We start from the raw sequence: 22,091 nt of genomic DNA, 5'->3' as shown, positions 1-22,091 counted from the left end.
GGGATTTTAGGATAGCAGGAGAGTGTGGGCATCTTTCCTGCTGCGGAGGGGTAGGGTCGCAGCCAGGATTTTAGGGTAGCGAGAGGTCGATTTAGGGCAGCAGGAGAGTGTGGGCAGCTACCTTGCTGCTAGTTGGGGGGGGGGGGGTTGTTGGTTGACAGCGGGAGAGACTGAACCTCTCTCCTGCTATTGTTGTGTTTTGGGGGGGTTCCTTGATGCTATCACTAGCGGTGGGCACATGAAAATTTAACAAATCTTTGCTGCTGTCCACTGACCTCATTTGCATGCGCAATTTTTCAAGAATGTCTCGTTTTTAAAGATTTGTTACCAAAACAGCTGCGTTAGCAGACCATTGCTTTTTAATGCAGACTTTTGAGGATCCTGGCTTTAGAGTTTAGTGATATTTTGAGTAAAAATCTATGATATTGGTGGCTCCAGTATAGTAAAAAGTTTTTTTTTATAATTCCAGCTTCTTTACTAGTGTATATAATATGATTAACTTGAAGAGGGGGCACGAGATGCTGGAAGCCTGATCGGACGTGCATCTCAGCAGTTTCGGGCCATGCTGAAACAACTTACCTCAACAGTCAAACCCCCATTCCATTCAAATGCCTCCTTACTGCTAAGTTGTAGCTCGAGATCTGCCGCATCCGCTAAAACGCTACAGAGAGCTAAGGAGAAACAAAAAGTGCAGGACTCCAAGATGGTGGAGCACCACTAGGCACCCATCTTTATGCTCGAGGCTTCGGCTGTCCAGGAATTGACCCGCTCACTTACCTTGGTCATGGAGGACAAGCTGACCAAAATTCACACTTTTATGGAGGACATTAAAGAGAGCCTAGACTCCCACGCTGGCCAGCTACAGCACATGGAAGATCGCATCACATGCCAAGAGGACAGTGCGGCCAATTTTGAAGAACAGTTCTGCATGCTAGAAATGACAAATAAAACCCTTTCTTACCGCCATGAAGACCATAAAAACAGGGGCCGACACAACAGCCTGCACTTTGTGGGTATTCCCAATTCCATCCACAAGGTTAATTTGCGCCAGTGGCTTTAGGGTTGGCTTCCTAAGGCCAAGGGCTTCTATGACCCCCTGGAACCTCTCACCATCGAGTGTGCTCATCGCGTGGAGCCCCGCCGAGATGATGACCAGAGAACATGGCCAGTCATCGCTTCCTATCTCAACTTTGTGGTAAAGGAGAAGATCTTGGTATACTACCGCAGGGGGAAGGATTTTTTGCCACAGGTTTCCTCCCGTAGAAGAGCCATGGCACTTTACTGCAACGAGCTATTTAAACGTCAAATTTGTTTCTCTTTTCTATACCCGGCTCAGGCCAAGGAGTCCTACAATAACAAAATCTCTTTTTTGAACATGCCTGCAGAAATAGACACCTTCATCAAGCAGCTGCCTAGTCCCGCACATTGGGAGCATCGTGCACCATGATTACGGGGGTTTGGTGGCGAATGCTGTGCCTTCTTATGAAGTGGTATAACGATGGCCCCTCTGGAAACTAAGAGCTGCTGTGGCTGTTGACTTTATGTTGTGCTACTGGGGACTGCTGGTTGCAGGAGCCTAGCAGGGCTTGAACGCGAGCCCCCATTATTTGCCTTATTGTTTGTGTCATGAGAGTGTTGTAATGGCACCATAACATCTGATTTTCACTGGCTTTCATTTATTTTACTTTATTTTCTCTCCTCGTGACATTCCCTTAACTGCTCTCTTTCTCTAAATGCTGCAAATGTTAGTGAATGAATATCTTGAAGTGAAGTGAACACTCTTTGGAATGGGGTTTTTGTTCATGGGCTGCCTCTCCGCTTCCAATTTTAGGCTTTAGTTTACTGCTTTCTGGTTTTTGAATTTAATTTCATAAGAGGCCTGGTTTGCATATGTGAATTCCTGCTGATTTTACTCTATGAGTGTGTGTGTGTGTGGGAATTCTGCGGGGTTAAATTTACAGGGCTGTGTTTCTGTCTATCTGGGCGTGGCCCGGGGCTGCATGTTGCTCTCTTACTTTGTCTGGGATTTGCATGGGTTATTCCTGCTGTAACGGGGGAGGGGATTGGAATGCTTGGGGGTGGGGAATGTTTGGGTTGTGTGTATGTTTGGGGTGTGTGTATGTTGGTGTGTTATGTCTGTGTTATGTCTGTGTTGTTTGAACACCGAGAGCTCCAGTACATCAGTGGCTTAACTTTCTACAAGTGACAATGAGTGCTTTCATGTTGGGAGGGATTTGGCTGGGACGTCCCACCCCCATATTGGTTTTAGCATATATACCTTGCTAAGGTTCTTAGGTACTGACTTTCTGCTATGACCCAGCTGAACATAAAATCTCTTAATGTGGATGGGATCTATTCCTAATGTGACCATATGTCCTGTTTTGAATGGGACCTTCCCATTTCTAGATCACCTGTCCTGTTGTCCCACGCATAGCTTCGGGACGCCAAAATATCCCGTTTTTAGAGACAGCGTCCCGAAGCTGCATGTGGGGACAATGGGACAGGCGATCTCGCCCACCACCACAACTACAGGAAAGGAAGGTCCAGGCGCCGGCCCACAAGCCTTCTCCCCCAACATCAATTCTGATGTCTGAGAGAAAGTTCCGGGCCACCAATTGCTGCCTGGCTGGCCCAGAACTTATATCTGCTGTCTATATTTTGCACTATATTTGTCTATTTTTCTATAGTTACTGAGGTGACATTGCATATTTTAAAGTCATCTGCCTTAACATCTTTGAAAAACCCCTGAAACTCATAAATGATAATTTTATAAGTTCATGAAGTTTTTATTGAAATTTTTTGTGTAACAAACATCATGGACACAAGATGCATAGTAATGAATACATTTGTAACAACAACTTGAGAACTTCATAGTAATGCAGATCATATAAGTAGTACAAAAAAGCATCTAGTGGAAATTAAGATAAAATTAAAATCTGAAAAAAATGAGTAAAAATCAAAAACCAAGGAAATCAGTAATGACAACTGAAAATGAACTAAGGATGTTACAAACCTATATTATGAAGCAGAAAAGAAGAGAAAACATGTCTTAAGAATTAACATGGTAGGATGCTATACGTAATAGAAGTAGAACATCATAAACAATAAACCGTGAATAAAACAAGCATATGCAGATCAACCTGGATGTCAGTAGAGCCAATCACAATGTGAAAATATAACGAGGGGTGCACTTAGTCATATTTAGTGTCTAGAAAAGAATTTGAGCAACTCAATGGCAAAAATCAGCCAATTGGATGATAAGGAGAAAGGGTATGTTCTAACAATGGAGCCCATAGTTTTTCAAATTTTCGCAATGTATGTGATCTTTCAACAGAAATTCGTTCATATTTAGCCACTAGGCAAATAGTATTCCACCAAGTTCCATATTCCGCAGCAGCCAGATTCTTCCAGTTTGAAAGTACTATTTTGATAGCAACAAGTATAAGTATATGTAATAAATTATTATCTTCTTACTTCACAGAGCTTATTGGACACCTAGATGCTTATCAAAAATCAGTCCAGGTCAAATGACAATTGTTGGTCTTGTGGCAATGCAGGAGGTTCCTTATGCCATATGTTATATGACTGTCCCTTACTTCATAGTTTCTGGAGTAGAATATGGGTGGATATTTGCTCTATATTTCAGATGAATCAACCTATCTCCTTTACTATTTACTATACTTATCATTGGGTGTGATCTTGGTCAAATACCTATAAATGACAATTAACATTTTCTCTGCGTACATGAAAAATGAATGGAAGAAATTGGGGTGGGGCTAGGATGGGATTGGGGTCGGAACTGAAAATTAATAGATGTCCCGTTTTGATGAAAAAAATAAGTGATCACGTTATCCATTCCCCAATTAAACACACCAAGATCTTGGCTTACCTCAAAAAAGAGCAAATTGACATAGCATTCTTACAAGAGACCCACTTGACTCCTGTAGAACATGCCAAGCTCAGACGGGACTGTGTGGGCCAGGTGGGATTTGCCTCTTACATAGCACGCAAATGTGGTGTTGCTATCCTCATATATAAAAACATCCCTTTCCATATCCATCAGCAAATTGCGGATTCTAATGGGAGCTATCTTGTCCTGATTTGGAAGTTATGGGGTCAACTCTTAGTACTTTGCAATGTCTATGCACCAAATACTTACTCACATAGTTTTTTTCCTCCTTGGTGGTCTTCTAGCTCCGGTCACGTCTAACTTGCTTATCTTGAATAGACTTTAATTTGGTGACCAACCCCTGCTAAAACTGCGGCGAGGGGTCATTTTACATGGGGGGTGAACTTCCTTATGAAGGAGTTGGGCCTATTGGACTCCTGACGTACCCTGTATCCAGAAGAGTTTGATATTTCCTTTTATTCCCATCCTCATACCGTATACTCCCGCATTGACTATATTGTTATTTCGGACTCACCAGTCCCCACACTGACCGCAGCCCATGTTGCGACGGCAATAAGTCTGATCATGCTCTTATAGGTCTCACTTTACAGTTTAGCCACCATACTGCTGACCGTATATGGAGAATGTCTCCTCATCTTTATTCGGAAGCTAACTTTCATCAGAGAAGAGCGACAAAAATGGTTAAGGGACTGGGGGAGTTGCCGTACAATGAGAGGCTAGAGAAACTGGGCCTCTTTTCCCTTGAAAAGAGAAGACTGAGAGAAGACATTCAAGATATTGAAGGGAATTGACTTAGTAGAGAAAGAGAGATTGTTCACCCACCCCAAGGTGAAGAGAATGAGAGGGCACTTGCTAAAGTTGGAAGGGAAAAGATTCTGTGCACTCTTCCAGAGGCTGTTATAGGGGAAAGCACCCTTTAGGGATTCAAGACAAGGTTGGATAAGTTCCTACTGAACAGAACATATGCAAGTAAGGCTAGACTCAAATAAGGAACTGGTCTTTGACCTGAGGGCCGCCGCGTGAGCAGACTGGCCGGCTGTACACCCCCCCCCTAAGGCTGCACCCGGGGCGGACCACCCTCCCCTCTCCCCTCCCCCCCCCCCTGTTGGTACGCCACTGTGCTGTTCTATCTGATGTTGCACTGTTCTGATTGATTTTCTGTTTTGGATTTGTTTGTATGTGTCTTAATAAACATGATATCACAAAAAAAAAAAAAAAAAACTTGAAGATTGGGAAAGTATAAGTATTCAATTTTAATGTTTTGCTTGTAGGGGGGACCCTTGAAAAAGCTTTCTATGAAACATATTGGGTCTAGCCCTCCTGGGTCGAGCTTATGAGAACACCATTTGAGATAAGTTCGTCTTATAATTTATACACATGAGTTAAAATATTTAAAAGTATTGAAGAGTGTCTTACAGTATAAAGATATTTATATAATATAAAAAAATACAAAAGATATTAACTAAATGATTGAGCCAGTGACAGTTTGACACGTAAATCTTGGCCACTATGAAAGTTTTTTTGAGTGTTAGAGTGGTGCTGCTGAGGCTCTGAAGATAATATTTAAGCTGGGTTAAAGTTGTTATTCACTTGAGAGAATATTATTGAAGACTGTATTGTGAGTCTCTGAGTTTACATATTGATTTTTATTATTATTATTATTATTTATGCATTTTCAAAATTACAAGCATCCACTTGTTACAGCAAATCAGAGTATCTTATAATAAACAAAGAAAATTACCAAAACTAACATGAAAATCAAATAAAGTACCATAATCTAGGCAATTCTTTGGATTTTAAAGAACATAATTTTTAACTCTTAGAAAGATAATATTAGGTGAGAAACAATTAAAGAAGAGACAGAGAGATCTCAATATTACAAGGAAACCAATACATAATAAGATAGGCTTAACGTGCTTATAAACAGACTATTAAATTACTGTTACCTTAAAGCATTTTTGTGGAGCATAATCGAAAGGAACTTCTAAGTCCATTTTCGTCCAATTCACAAGTCGTCCAAAGTAAAAAAAATAGCTTAGGACACATTTTTGAAAAATACATCTAATTTTTTATGTTTCGAAAATCATCTAATTATACATCCTGCTGATCTGATCATCCAAGCCGCTAAATCGTCCATTTTCATTTTCATCCAACTTTTCGTCCAAGTCAAAAACGCCTAGAACAAGCCCTGTTGGATGTGGGAGGGGTCTAAAAAGTGATGGACCAAACACCCAAACATGGCATCTAAATAGTGGGTACCTTACAGGGCACTGATGTGAACTTCACAAAAAGGATGCCATGTCATCATCTCACTACAGCTCCCTTATAGATCACGGTGAGCCCCCCAAACTACATCCAGAATCCTCTAGACCCACTTATCTACCACCCCAATAGCCCTTATGGCTGCAGGAGCCACTTATATGCCAGTACAAAAGGGTTTTGGGGGTGTATAGGGGAGTGCACATGTTTCAGTATCAATGCAGGGATTACAGGGCTTATGGGCATGGGACCTCCTCTCCATGGGTCCCTAACCCACCCCCAAGACGGCTTAAGACGCCTCTGTGCAGGTTGACTAGGCTTTCCTATGCCAGGCTGCCAGGTGATGATGGTCTGGAGGCTGAATTTTATAGGTGTGATTATGATTTTTATGGGGTGGGGTGGGGGTCGGTGATCACTGGGGTAGTGTGTGGGGGTCTGTATTATGAGTTTGCTGCGCTTATCTGGTGACTTTAGGTGGGTTTTTGTGACTTAGACCATGTTTTAAATGGTCTAAGTCACAACGTCCAAGTTCCGTTGATCCTGTGCTGTATAACTTTCGGTAATACATGCAGTACGACTAAGTCTAAGCCAGCCCACATCCCGCCCAACTCCCGCCCTCGACACTCCTCCTGAAATGCCCCGTTTAGCTATGGTCGTTCAGCAGCATTATGAAGGACTAGCTCGTATAGAAATACATCCAAAACCCATTTTTATTATTGGCACGTTGACGTATTTTGACAGTGTTCGTCCAAGTGCTGACTTAGGCCAGTTTTTGGATGTTTTTCTTTTCCATTATGAATCCCTTAGTGTCCAGAAAACTATGAATGTGCTCAGGAACAAAAAAAACATATTCAATCCCAGTGTATATTATCAAACATTTATAAGGATGTCTAAGCAAAAGTGTTCTCCCCAAACCCTTCACTTCCTCCCTCATTGCAAGGAACAGCTTCCTCTGGTCTTGAGTAGACTTTGTCACGTCAGGGAAAATCCAAATTCTCTGACCCATAAATAGAACTTGAGAATGCCAGAAGAATATTCTCAATATGGCATTAAGGTCTTGTTCAAAGGCAAGGGATAATATAAGTGTGCCACAGTATTCAATTTCTTCTTGGGTGGTTTCCAATATACCTATTAAGTTATTTAAATCAATAGGTTGTGAACTGTCATTTTGTTTAACAGGTGAGGAAGATTCAGCTTTCCTTGGGAGGTAATATATCTTGTTAATAGGCGGAATTGTGTCCGATGGAAATTTTTAATTCTCAATTAGGTATTTTTTGAACATGTCAAGTGGGGTAATAAGCAAAGATTTAGGAAAATTCAAGAGTCTGAGGTTAAGTCTCCTGTTGTAGTTTTCTAGCTGTTCAATCTTCCTTTGGAAATAGAGACTATCTGTAACCAATGTTTTTGAACTGTGAGGATATTTATCTTTATTAATTTGGTCAAACTTCGCATTAGTCTCAGTTTGAATATTGTGCACTGCTGATCTGATAAAGGAAATCTTCTAAAGTCGTACATTAGCGCATGGCCATTAATTGGGAAAATGGAAAAAATCTACCATTTTCTGGCTGCAGTAAAAATGGCCTTAGCCTGTGGGGAAGACCTGTGTAAGGATGCTCTAAGGCCAGTTTTTACCACAGCTCAGTAAAAGTATCCAAAGTTAGGAGCATGTGAATATTGGGCCCAATGAGGTCAGGCACCAGGAAGAAGAAATGGAAATGGTGGGACAGCTATTTTGTTCCCATAGTAATCAAGAGTTGTAAGGTAGAGTAATAAGTAGTAGGTGAACAATGTGAGAGATGCAGGAACAATCACGTTGGAAAAGAATAGTAGGACAAGTTTAGACGGGATTCTGAAGAAGCAGAGGAATACATTTCTGATGAGAAATTTGATTACTTCATTTAGTGTGAAGCCTGGCTTCAGGTGGCAGATCACTATACTTTATGAACATGAATCTGGAATTTATATTTCATTTATGTATTTGAAATTATTAATATTCCCTAGATGTCTAGAATATCATTGATGGATTACAGTTTCATACAAAAAATGTTTGAGATAGTAGACAGCATATGCATCATTAGCATCCCTGTACAACAGTAGATCCATGGTTGAAACATCTAACTCAAATATAGAACACATGCTAGAAAAATAAGCTCTAATCTTTTCACTAAAGTTTTTAAAAATGTACTTATTACATGTATGAGAAGACTCTGAAATATAGGACCTGCAACTGAAACAATCCAAAGACAAGTTTTAGCTAAGGACAATTGCTTCACAGATGGAAAAATAAACAATCCCATCCCAGAAAAACGTACAACCATTCAAAACTGTTCTGATTATAAGCTAATTTCAGAAAGCCATTGAGTGAAGAGCTGCCATGGCCAAGGCAAGAGGTAATACCAGAGATGAGCTTTTCAGAAAAGGAAATACAAAAAATATGAGAGATGTAGGTAATTATGATTGATGGTAGAGTTAAAGTCTGGAGCATTCATAAATGGCTCATTGCCATGGAGTGATGAACCCATCAGAAAGACACAGAGGCCCTGATTCTATAAAGTCCGCCTTAAAGTAGGCTTCAATAATACTGCCTACTTTAATTGAGCAATAGGCATAATCAGCACTGATATTGACACTCATCACCTCACAATCGGCCTTAATTGGACTTAATTGAAAGTTAGGCACATGACTTGAAAATCTTGATTCTATAAAAAGTAGGCGACTAGCCCAAACTACCTACACTAAGACCCTGATTCTGTATAGGATGCCCAGGAGAGGTGTCCTATACAGAATCGGTCCTACACTAAACCTCGATTCTGTAACCGGCGTCCATGGTACAGACGCTAGTTAGAGAATCGGGTTAAATTAGACACAGTCGCTATACTTATCGCTGCAAGGGATCTCTCCCTGCTGCAATAAGTATAGCGGCCGCGGCCGCTTGTCCCATTGCCGGCAGGAGGATGCCTAACTCCTCCTGTCAGAAGCCCGAACCCCCCCTCCCCCCTAAACTGGTAATCACCAACAGGAGGATGCCCAACTCCTCCTGTCGGAACCCTGAACCCTGGACCCCCCTCCCCCCAAACTGGTAATCGCCGACAGGAGAATGCCCAACTCCTCCTGCCGGAAAGCCCGACGACCCCCACCCCCCCAACTAATCTCCCTCCCCCAACTAACCTTTAAATGTTGGTCGGCTGGACGGGTCTTGTTGCCATCCAGCCGACAGGCCCGCCTCGTGGAAATGAGATGGGCCCGCCCCTTCCCGGCCCATCCCCGCTAAATCTAAATTTTGCTGGCCTACATTTTAAGCATCTCTTCCTCTACTAGGGAGACACGTAGGGCCGCCTAGGTTCACCTAAGGCCCTTAGGTGAGCTTAGGCGTCTTGCGGGCCTCCCTAGACTCCCGGAGGCGCCTTCAATATAGGCGGCCTGCCTGGGGAGCATTTTTTTAAAAAAACGTGCATCCCGATTGGCTGATTAGACAGCTGTAGGACGCCTACAGCTGCCTAAAATCGTGACGCACTTTGTAGAATCAGGGCCTAAAAGTGGATATGGTTAGGGGGTGGATTATGGTGTGTTTTTGAGTTAGGTGCCTTTTTGTGAATCAGGTGCTGTTATCGATGCCTAATTTTAGGCATAGAAAACCCTGGCATAAATTGGGGACGCCTAAATATTAGGATGCTGAGCACCACCTAAGCACACTTAGGCGATGCTGAACTTGATTCTATAATGGGCTTCTAAGTTTTAAAGAATCGGCGCCTAACTTTAGGTGGATTTTATAGAATCAGGGTCATAGAGCATGCCAGCTCCTTGTGACTCTGGACAAGTCACTTAATACTTCATTACCCCAGGTCAGTGGTGTAGCTGGGGAAGTTGGCGCTCGGAGTGGTGGCGCCCAGCATCGTCATACCTTCTACTCCCTGATCTTCTCCACTCCCTGCCGCTTGAGACACACACCTCTTGAAATGTTCGCCGGCATGAGCAGCATCTTCCACCTGCTGTTCGCGCTGGCCTTGGCTCCTTTCCGATGTCACGTCTTGGTCCCATGACCAGGAAGTGATGTCAGAAGAGAGCCAGGAGAGGGGGGTGGAGATGAGAACAGGTGCCAACGCCTCCACAAAGATGGCATCCGGGGCGGTCCGCCCCCCCTTACTACACCACTGCCCCAGGTACAAAATAACTACCTGTATATAATATGTAAACTACTTTGATTGTAACCACAAAAAGGCAGTATATCAAGTCCCATTCCCTTTCCCTTTAGGAGCAAGGGAGCTAGAAATCAGATTCAGGAGTATGAAACAATAGAGAAAAGAGGTAATAAGTCTTGAAGGAAAAGGCTGAGGGGTAATGTGTTCGTAAGAGGACAGGACCTAAGAAGACATGTGAAAGTGGTTTTTGTTTTTTAGTATTTGACTGATGATTGCTGATTTCCAGTTTGTAGGCACTGAGGCTGATTGTAGAGAGGTGTTGAGAAGAAGGATGGAATTTATAAAGGCATCTATGGCAGCTACTAGGAAGTATGGTAGGCAAGGGTCCAAGATGGAGTCGGAAGGGTGGATAGAGTCTAGTATCTTGGTGAGGTCATCATGGAAGACAGTTTTGAAGTAAGTTAGGTTCTCAGTTGTAGGTTTAGGTATCCTGTCAGGGTTATGGGGAGTTGGTGTTGGTAGTGCAGTGAAGTTAAGTTGAGACCATATTTTGTTGAGAGTTGTTGAGACTTTAGTTGACTCCTAGCTTTTTTATTAGTTTAAAAAGTGTTTATTGATCTATTGGGGTGTTTAGTAGTTGTTGGGAGTAGTATATCTTTTTAGCCTCTAGGGTAGCTTGTTTATATTCTTTATTTAGGCTATTTCAGCTAGACTTGTCACTGTTAAGCCTGGATTTGTACCATTTCCTTTCCACTTTTCTTAGTTCTTTTTTTTTTTGGTTCTTAAGTTGTTGGTAAATCAGGGGGGAGGGAGAAGAGTTTGCAGGGATAGTATGTGATCTTTTTGATTGGTGCTAGGCTTTCATAGAGGGCTCTTATCTCAATGTGCCAGTATATGGCTGCCTTGTCAATGGATTTAGAATTAGATTTTAATGTATCCACTAGGTTAGAAAGACCTGTGGAGAGATCCGCTAAGTTGATAGCATCGTTGATGCACATTATTTTGGATTGGTTTTGCTTCCTGGTTGATGGGTGTTTCGTTGTGTAGATGTGGTTGAAGGTAATCAAATGGTGATCAGACCAGGGTACTGCTTTGATGGGGCAGCTGGGAGTTTCTGAGGTAGTCTGTAAGTTACCCAAATAAATGCTGGACACATCCATGATCCACCCATGCTTCGCCCCCTTGCATTTAAGCACTATATCAGTTGTACACATAAGTTATAGAATACCACTGAGTGCACAACTTGCACTTATGCGTATAACTGTGATATTTGCACATGCAAATTGGTGCCTAACTTTAGATTATCTGTTATAGAATGAGGGGCTGGTGTGCTGCCTGTACAGGCTATATGAGAAAAAGGAGACACTATTTTAATGCACATATATGACTGTATGAGTGGTTTGTGGCGGCAGTGTCAAGAACAAAACAGCTATGAGTAAAGAAAAATAGGTTGATCAAGAAGTTTGCTAAACTTAGGAATGAACAGCCATGGGAAATTTGCTAAGACTCAAGAATAGAAGTGTATCTCTCTATTTCACTCTGAAGCTCATTTTAGAAAACACGTGCACATATTCAAAGGACTTATGCTCCTAACGTTGACTTATGCTCCTAAATTGACTTCTGAGAGTACAAATATTTACTCAATATTAAAAACTCTTAAATTTAGGTGTGTAAAAAGTGAGTGGCAATAGGGACAGATTTAGGGCAGGGAAGAGAAGTGCTAAGTTAGGAGCTTAGCACTAATTTTCAGCTGTCGGCTTACAAATTAGGCTCATAAATCTAAGCAAAGGAATGATGGGGCTAAATTTTCGAGCATAATTTTTAAACCCCTAAATTAAGATGCATTTTCAGCTGAAAAGTTATGCTCCTAAAATAGGGCATACATTTAGGAGACTAATGCTGGCTTTTACTAAACGACGGTAGAGATTTCTACCGCAGGATGGCGAGGTAAATGCTCTGACGCTCATAAAGTTCCTGTTAGATTTAGGAGGGAGAACTTAGGGCAAAATACTATAAACAGCGCCTAAGCACATCTACATTGTAGGTGCCACTTGGTACGCTTGTCAATCAACTGCTTGGCACCACTTATAGAATCCTGTCTAGTTGCGCCTAGGTGTACTTGGGCATCGCTAGGCGTCCTAGAGGTAGGCATCAGTATAATAGGCCGGTTTTAGTTGGCCCAATGAACCAGCATCTAACTCAGATGCCTAGCTACGCCTGTCAATCACGCCTTTTCTCTGCCCCTAACCATGCCTATTTTTCAGAAGGTAATTTAGTATTGTATTGAAGGATGTATATGATATATTTTAACAAACTTCTGCAGATTGGGTATATATTTTAATTGGGTTTTATTTGGCCAAATGCATGTTGGCTTGTTCTTTTTTTATTACTTTGTCTTGATCCTAATATCTATTTAAGGTCCTGGCTTTTCTTCCTTCTGAAACCATCTTCTCTTCGTCCTGGAGACTAAGTTCTTTCCTAAGGAACCCTCTCACCTATGCTTTAAAGTTTCTTGTTTTAACCCTATAATTCAACCTTCAACTAAGTTCCTCCATCATTACTCGTCAGCATGGCCACTGATTTTATCTAGTCCTTTCTTCAACTGGTCTCTCTCAAATTCTTCACCTCAGATTTTCCCCCTACCCCCAGTCAAATTTTGACCAGATAGATTTAAGAGAATTTTTTCAACAACCTAGAAAAAGGGGGAAGGGATTTCATAGAAAACTGGAACACTCTTCCGGAGTCTGTCATAGGGGAAACACCCTCCAGGGATTCAAGACAAAGTTACACAAGTTCCTGCTGAACAATGATGTACGCTGGTAGGGCTAGTCTAAGTTAGGGCTCTGTCTTTGACCAGAGGGCCGCCGCATGAGCGGACTGCTGGGCATGATGGACCACTGGTCTGACCCAGCAGCGGCAATTCTTATGTTCTTATATTATGTTCATATATCACAGAATATACTCAAAGATATTTACATATTATATACAGGCACTTATTTTGTACTTGGAGGTCAATGGGGCACTAAGGGATTTGCCTAGAGTCCCAAGGAGCTACAATGGGAATCAAACCCATGCCCTCCCATTCTCAGCCATTGTACTAATTCCTCCTAGCTAGCTAGGGTCAGCTGAAATGTTACCTAAAGATAACATTGGTTGGCTAATCTGTTCAATGGGTATTTGATTATCAACCTCTAAGGTTTTAGGCCAATTGTAGTTTGTTCAGAAAGTTCCAGTATAATTAATCACCTTTTTTCTTCTGCTTTTTGGCATTCGCAAATGGCTTACTGTTAAGGAAAGACAATGCTGTACTAGCAGGAAAGTATACATTGAAGAAGAATCTAATTATTCACACTGAGCACATAGTAATTACTTCTGAGCTTTAGGTCAGATACTCTGGCTTTCTAATCTACAAATTTCAAAACAGAAAATCAGAAACTCCACGAAAGACAAAGATTTTTCAATTATTCATAATGCTATTGAAGCCCAGTATTGAAAAAGAGTCTCAAGTCACATTGACAACAATTAAATTATTACATTGTTCATCAGTGATAAGTATTGTTAAACAAAGAACCGTGCACAGAGGAAAGTGCATATGAGTATTTCTTTTTGTCAAGTCAGGCACAATTATTAATTGAAGCTGACAGTACAGGCATTTTTGTACCTCGAATCTGCTGCAGCAGAAGCACTGCATTGACTGTAGACGCTAGTCTAGGGGTGGGCAACTCCGGTCCTTGAGGGCCAGAATCCAGTTGGGTTTTCAGGATTTCCCCAATGAATACGCATTGAAAGCAGTGCATGCAAATAGATCTCATGCATATTCTTTGGGTAAATCCTGAAAACCCGACTGGATTCCGGCCCTCGAGGACCAGAGTTGCCCACCCCTGTGCTAGACAGACTGACTAAATATGCCAATTGAAGGATATTAATCCAGCATGGAACTGATTTCCTCCCTTTTATGAGGCTCACTTCAGCAATCTGATCTAAAGCACGGCAGATGATAGGTTGTATCAAGAGAAGCTTCATCAACAGGAAACCTGAAGTCATGATGCCATTGTACAGAGCCATGGTGAGACCTCATCTGGAATACTGTGTGCAATTCTGGAGGCCACATTACCGTAAGGCTGTGCTAAGAATTGAATCGGTTCAGCGGATGGCCACCAGGATGGTCTCGGGGCTAAAGGGTCTCCCGTACGAAGAAAGACTGAGCAAATTGCAGCTCTACACTCTCGAAGAGCGTAGGGAGAGGGGAGACATGATTGAGACATTTAAGTACATCACGGGACGGGTCGAGGTGGAAGATGATATCTTTCTTCTCAAGGGACCCTCGACCACAAGAGGACATCCGCTCAAACTCAAGGGAGGGAAGTTTCGTGGAGACGCCAGGAAGTACTTCTTCACGGAGAGAGTGATTGAGCATTGGAACAAGCTTCCAGTGCAGGTGGTCGAGGCACGCAGCATCCCAGACTTCAAGAACAAATGGGATACCTATGTGGGATCCCTACGAGGTCATGCCAAGGGATAGGGTCACTAGGACTTGAATGAGCGGGTCAGTAGAGTGACAGTATAGTTACAATTATACTTTAGGGGGTCAGTAGACTTAAGAGGGTGGGTAAATGGTGTGAGCAGACTTGATGGGCTATAGCCCTTATCTGCCGTCATCTTTCTATGTTTCTATGAATGTTTTGTCCTCACAGCTTGTATGTGCCCCTTTATATTTTATGATGTATTTTACAGACAGCAGTGGCATATGGTGACAGTCATGGTAACAGTAACAAATTCAGGAAATGTGCCAAACAAAATATAGACCTTGGTGACCCCAACATAACACCTTTCATTCCAATAAAAACAACAGAGGCTGAGTGGCCCCAATATAACACCTTCCACTCCAACAAAACCACAAGGCGGATTTGTAGTACTAATATAATACTTTCCACCTATACCTTCTCTCAGTCCTCTCGTACACCGTACTCCTCAAATCCTAATACCACCAGACTCACCCACAAATTAAAACTATCCTCCCCCTCATTAAAAGGCATTTCCCTTGCAGGAAAACTAGGGACCTCCCTCCCCTTCAGAATCACTGAGCTCTGGAACACCCTTACCTCCCCTCTTCGGAACATGAGCTCTCTCCAACTTTTCCGCAAACATCTGAAAACCTGGCTATTCTCAAAAATGTAATACTTACTCCATCTCTGGCATATTAAGCCCTCTAAATATTCTTCATACTTTATCCTTTAATCTTCATTGGAGTTCCTTTCTCTCCCAAATCCTGTAAACCGTGCCGAGCTCTACAATTGTGGAGATGATGTGGTATACAAACCTAAGGTTTAGTTTAGTACTCACAGCAGCCTCCTCTCTCGCTTATCCTTTGTGATTCCCCCACTCTTGTCTCCTAACACATCAACCCCCACTCCTCTCCCTTATACTGTTTCCCCTTGCCTTACCTGTCTTCTGCCACCCTCTCACTTCCCACTGTCTTCACATCTCTTCCTGTTGCCATACCCTCTCTTCTTATCATGGCCCCACTCCATACTACCCTCTCTGTCTCATTCCTTCCCTACTTGTGCCCCAAAACTCCCATCACTCTACTCACACCTCTTCCTTCACTTTATTGCTCTCCTTTAACTATCCCCTTCCCCACTTGCCTCTTTCTATCCTGCCCAACCCTGTCTCTTTCTCTCTCTTTCCCCTCTTTGCCCCAATCCTTCTTAACATTCCGAAACCCAACCCTATCTTTCACTCACCTCTCTGTGCTACATTAATGCATCTTTTCTCTGGTTCCATGAATTCTCCATTATCTGCCTACCTCCAGTGACCACTACTTACAAACTCCTCCCCCCCCCCCCCACACACCTTTTTGATGATAATGACCCAGACTGATTCTCTGGCCAATTTTAAAACTGTGATTGATTCAGAATCAAGTTTTCAGTTACCAGCAGTTTTCAAATTTATTTAAAATTTCTTATACCTAAACTTCTGAGCGGTGTACAATAAAAATATAGCTTTCAACAGATAAAACAAGGTTATGGCTTGACAATTAAAAACGACATGAGAATTTAGAAGGACAAGACAAAACTCAGATTAAGACAAACAGGAACAGGTGGAGAGAGGGGAAGAACTAACATCAAACCTACTCCAAGCATAACTAGCTTCAAGTCCAGACAGAAAATCGAGCCTACCACCTTCTGGGACACAGTAGACCCAGCATTAGATTTAAACAACCACAAGGAATTCATAAACACATTGCGTTCCATTAGTGAGACCACTTAGAACAAACTTGCACCGCTAAAAACAAAAAACAAAATATGCAGACCATCAGACAAATGGTTTGACGCCGAACTCCTACACCTAAAAAGGCATTGCAGACAACTAGAAAGGACATGGAAAAAACAGAAACAAGACCACAATAAAACAGAATGGAGATCCCAAATCAAACAATACAAAATCAAACTGAAGGAAAAACGAAAAGACTACTGCTCCAAACTCATTGGCACCGAAAAACCTGTCACCAAAATACTTTTCAGCATTGTAAAAAACCTCACGGACACCAAACCCTTCCTGGCCACCCAAGGAACCCAGACTCCAACAACTATCGGACCACTTCAAAAATAAAATCATCACAATCAGAGCCACATTCAACAATTCTCAAAATATCATAGAAGAGATACTAATAAAACCCACAATAGATGAAGCCATCTCAGCAGATAGGACCTGGACCAACTTCCCAACGACACAATGGTCAGACCTGGACCGGCTGTACAAAAAATACAGCAAATCCTCCTGTGATTTGAACAACTGTCCTCCACCAAATTCATAGCTTGTCTCATGCTATGGTTGCAAAGCACCCTCAGGGAAGGTCAGTTCCCTCCGGAACTTGGCGAAATCATAATCACCCCCATACTAAAAGACCCCAAAGGCCCAATAGATAACCCAACAAATTATAAACCAATCGCTTCTATCCCACTATACATCAAACTCATAGAGGGTCTAGTAGCACAATATCTATCCAATTATCTAGAAGACCACCACATTCTGCATCCAACTCAATCTGGTTTCAGAGCTAATCACAGCACAGAAACACTACTGGTATCTTTACTAGATATAGCCAGACAGCACCTCAGCAAAGGAAACAAGTTACTAATCATCCAACTCGATCTTTCAGCAGCATTTGACTTAGTAGATCATCCCATACTTCTCCAGATACTAGATGCCATAGGAATATCAGGTAAAGTTCACAACTGGTTCCGAGGATTCCTTCAAACAAGATCATACAGAGTTAAGACAAAAGATCTTTTATCCGACCCTTGGACAAACCCCTGCGAAGTACCACAAGGATCCCCTCTATCGCCCATACTATTCAACCTCTTCATAGCTTCCTTAGGCACTGCCCTAGATGCCCTAAATATAACTTCTTTCAGCTACGTAGATGACATAACCATCATCCTCCCGTTTAACATCCAAGACCCCATCTCCAATGGACGCCTGAAAACAACACTGGAAACTGTAGAAAAATGGATGATGAACCATAAGCTGAAACTGAATGCAGAGAAAACCAAATTCCTACAACTAGAGAAGGAACAAAAACCATCACTAACAGAACTGGAAGTAAACGCAATGAAATATCCTATACAGAGCACTCTCAAAATTCTGGGAATACAATTAGACAGACGCTGCACAATGCAGACACAAATACACAAAATCATACAAAAAGCATTCTTCACCATGCGAAACCTAAGAAAAATAAGAAAATTCTTTACCAAAGAACACTACAAGATCATTGTACAATCCCTCACACTTAGTACCTTAGATTACTGCAACAGCCTCTACCTACCATGCCCAAACAACATGATAAAACAACTACAGACCGTTCAGAACACAGCCATCAGACTCATCTACTGTCTCAGCAAATTTGACCACATCACCCCCGCCTATGTAGACTCTCACTGGCTTCCGATAAAAGCAAGAACTCAATTCAAGTTCTATTGTCTACTATTTAAAGTAACCCATGGTACTGCCCCCTGTTACCTAAACAACTGCCTATACCGCTACCACTCATCCAGATCAAGGAGAACTCAAAACCTATTCACCTTCCCCCCTCATAATGGTATCCGACATAAGAAACTATACGACAGCCTTCTAGCGACACAGGCAGCTAAAATTGACCCCACCATCACCAATCTAATGATCAAAACAACAGACATCAAAGTGTTTCGAAAAGAAATCAAAACATTTCTATTCAAAAAACACGTCCCTACTAACTAATCTCCTCCCCTTTCACACAAGCTCTCCCTCTCGTGAATAACACATTAGTCAACTCCTAGAACTTTACCTTCCAAAAATATTCTGATTCCTAAATAAGCATCTACCTCACTATCCAACAAACTTCTTACGTCATTGTTAGGTAATTTCTCTTCTGTAACCCGTATATACTGATATTCTCCACTGTATCCTGTTATCACTTGATTCTCTGCTATGTAATTCTTTCGGAAAAATCCAGATATCTTATAATTGAATCCTCTACCACACCATGTAAAGAACATGAATCACTGTTATGTAATTCTCTAGGTAATCATTGTTACGTAATTCTCTCGGTAATGTCCAGATCTCTTCTAATTTGTAATCCGCCTAGAACCGCAAGGCACAGGCGGAATAGAAATCACTAATGTAATGTAATGTAATGTAACTACAATATATTGAGAAAAGAAAACAAATATAGGAAAAAACAATGTGGGGGGAAGGGTGTTGCCAACAGCAATCAGCAAGTGTTTGACCCTTACAAGGGCAATTAAGTTTCAAAAGCATCTTGGAACAAGAATGTTTTCAGCTTTGTTTTAAAATGAATCAAAGATGCTTCTTCACGAAGGTAATTAGGAATAGAGTTCCAAAGAGATGGTGCAGTCACTTCAAAGTTATTTGATCTACTGCAGTCAGGTTTTAGGATAGTAAAACCCGATTCAAAATAGCCAAGCAAATGCTAGTGAATCAATCGCTTGGCTATTTTGCATGGGGTTTCACTTGTTTGCATGGGTCGGATCGGATTGTAAAATGGGCGATTACACGCGGTGGGCCCTTTAGTGAATCGGGTGGGTAGCAGTGATCATCGCTAAACCTGTGAATTGGGGCCTAAATCATTAACCAATTTTATGAAGAGATTTACCCTATGTATCCCTGGCTTCCCGCTCACGTTCACACAGACCATAAGCTCCGGCCAGCTCTATGGGTCAGGCACCTGCCACCAGGGTTCACAAAAAGAAAAAGAATGGTTTTCACTGTTCTCTTAAAGTCACTCTTAAGCTTGAGCACATGCCAGGTCCAGCCACCAGACAAACTTGGTAGGCTGGAGGACTACAATCCTGGAGTTCAATCATACTCACTCAGTCCATTACTTAACTGCTTTTCAAAGAATCAAGTTAAGACTCAGGTGCAATTGATAACAGGAACTTTACTTTCACTTGATTGAAGAATCAATGCAGAAACTATTTACAACTCTGTTCAAGTGTGGAAGAAACTGGTTTCAAAAAGTTTCAAATGCCCCTTTCTCTTTTCTCCACCCTTCCATACCTACACTCTTTATCCCTGTACTCTCCTGTTTCCTGTTTTGGTAAACCTCACTAGGTTCCTTCTTTCTCCTCTCTGTTTCTCTGCTCTTCTACAAACTCCTTTAGACTCTCTCCCCACAAACAATCAGCACCTTCAAGAGTCCCCCTCACTCCTAGGGCTCAGGCAGGAGAACAAGATGACCAAATGTAGGGGGTTACCATATGGCTCCAGATGAAAGACAACGGATTGAGACAGTCGGGTTTTACTTCCATTGAAAGCAATGGAAGTAAAACTTGGATGTCTCAATCTGTTCTCCTTTTCCTGGAGCCACATGGTATCCCTACCCAAAATCCCAGAATCTACTCCTCACTCCCCTTTTATGCTGTTCCCTCCTCCCCTCAGACTAAAAGGGAACCTCCTACTCCTCTTACTATTTTCATCTATCCACAAGCACACCACTCAGTGACTCCCTGAAAGTTCAATGTCACCTGCTCTGTAACAGAGACTTTTTTCAAGTGGGTCACACCTATATTTCTTGCCTTTCATTCTCTCTCCTTCAGACCTTTCACTCCATGTCTCAACTTCTCCACACCTCTCTTCTACTTCCTCACACCCCTATCTCACACCCTCACTCGTGCTCACCTTGAATATTGCATTCAGTTTCTGGTTACTGTATCTCAAAAAACATATACTGTAGTAGAATTAAAAAGCATATAGTAGAATTAGAGTCTGTTTACACTTTCATTTGTTGATACTGGCACTTTCAATCACTGAAACCTCCCCTCATTTAAAAAAACGTTTTAGTCTTATTTATTTGATGGTTAAAAAGTTAGGAACTGTCTCCCCAGTGATTTTCTGCGATTGGGGGAGTCTTTGATTGTTTATGTTTATTTACTCTTTCCCATTTCCAGTTATTGTGGATTATAGAGGATATGATAGCAGTTAGCATAGCTGGGTTAAAAAAAAAAAAAAAAGTTTGGACAAGTTCCTGAAGGAAAAGTCCATAGTCTGCTATTGAGACAAGCATGGGGGAAGCTACTCCTTGCCTTGGGTTTCTGCCAGGTACTCGTGACCTGGAGTGGCCACTGTGGAAACAGGATACTGGGCTGGATGGACCATTGGTCTGATCCAGTACAGGTATTCATATGTTCTTATTAGTTTAAGATCATGTACCACCTATCTAATTTTTGGGAAAAACTTTTCTATTTCAGGCTGTTCTGGAAGATTATCACATGTAATATATTATACATAATTTTTGTAATTCATCATACTTAAATCTTATTGTACACTGCATCGAGCCCTATTTTGTAGGGATGATGCAGTATAAAACGAAGGATTAGATTCTTAATGCAGCATAGTAAAATGACCCATAAGTGGACAGATTGAAGATTCATCCAGCCCAGTATCCTGTTCCCAGCAACGGCCAATCCCGATCACCCATACCTGATAAGATCACAAAAGAATAAAATAGATTTTATGTTGCTTATCCCGGGAATAAGCAATGGATTTTCCCAAATTCATCTTAAAAATGGTTAATGGACTTTTAGGAATTTGTCCAAACTTTTTTAAAAACCCTACTATGCTAACCACATTTACCACTTTTTTTGGCAACAAATTCCAGCATTTAATTACATGTTGAATGAAGAAATATTTTCTCCGATTTGTTTTAAATATTCTACTTATTAGCTTTATTACATGCCCTCTAGTCCTTGTATTTTGGGAAAGAATAAACAAGCAATTCACATCTGCCAATTCCATTCCACTCAAGAATTTTATAGACCTCTATCATTTTCCTCTCAGCCATCTCTTTTCCAAGCCTCATAGGGAAGTTGCCCCATCCTTTTTAACATTTTATCACCCTTCTCTGTATCTATCCTAATTGAGCTATACCTTTTTTGAGATGCAGTGACCAAAACTACACACAATTATAATAACCTCACTTTTGTTCTCTGTTCCTTTCCTAATAATTCCTAACACTATTTTCTTTCTTAGCCGCCACTGCACGCTGAGCTTAGAGCTTTTCAGCACTAAGCTCATAAATCAAGCTTATAAATCTAGGCATATAAATGGCAGGCCTAAATTTATAAGCATTCTTTTTTAAACTCCTACATTAACGTACAGACATCTCAGATCAGTGGGGCTGAAAGATAACCCCAGAGCTAGTACACAAACAATTTAAGTAAGGTCTATGGCTAAAATAACTCACCTTATCTCTCAATACACACAGACTATTGAAGGGTCCC

At 41.6% G+C, this 22,091-nt stretch overlaps 1 protein-coding gene across 1 annotated transcript in view; it reads right to left on the bottom strand.

The window, feature by feature from the left end:
• The window catches only part of GPR158 (G protein-coupled receptor 158), a 461,568-nt gene that overhangs the window by 348,606 nt on the left and 90,871 nt on the right, over positions 1-22,091 (bottom strand).

This window comes from Geotrypetes seraphini, chromosome 2 (genome assembly GCF_902459505.1).
Source record: "Geotrypetes seraphini chromosome 2, aGeoSer1.1, whole genome shotgun sequence".
In the NCBI taxonomy this organism is placed as follows: domain Eukaryota; kingdom Metazoa; phylum Chordata; class Amphibia; order Gymnophiona; family Dermophiidae; genus Geotrypetes; species Geotrypetes seraphini.
Note: the sequence above shows the minus strand (reverse complement) of the source record. Positions and strands in the feature narration are given on the sequence as shown.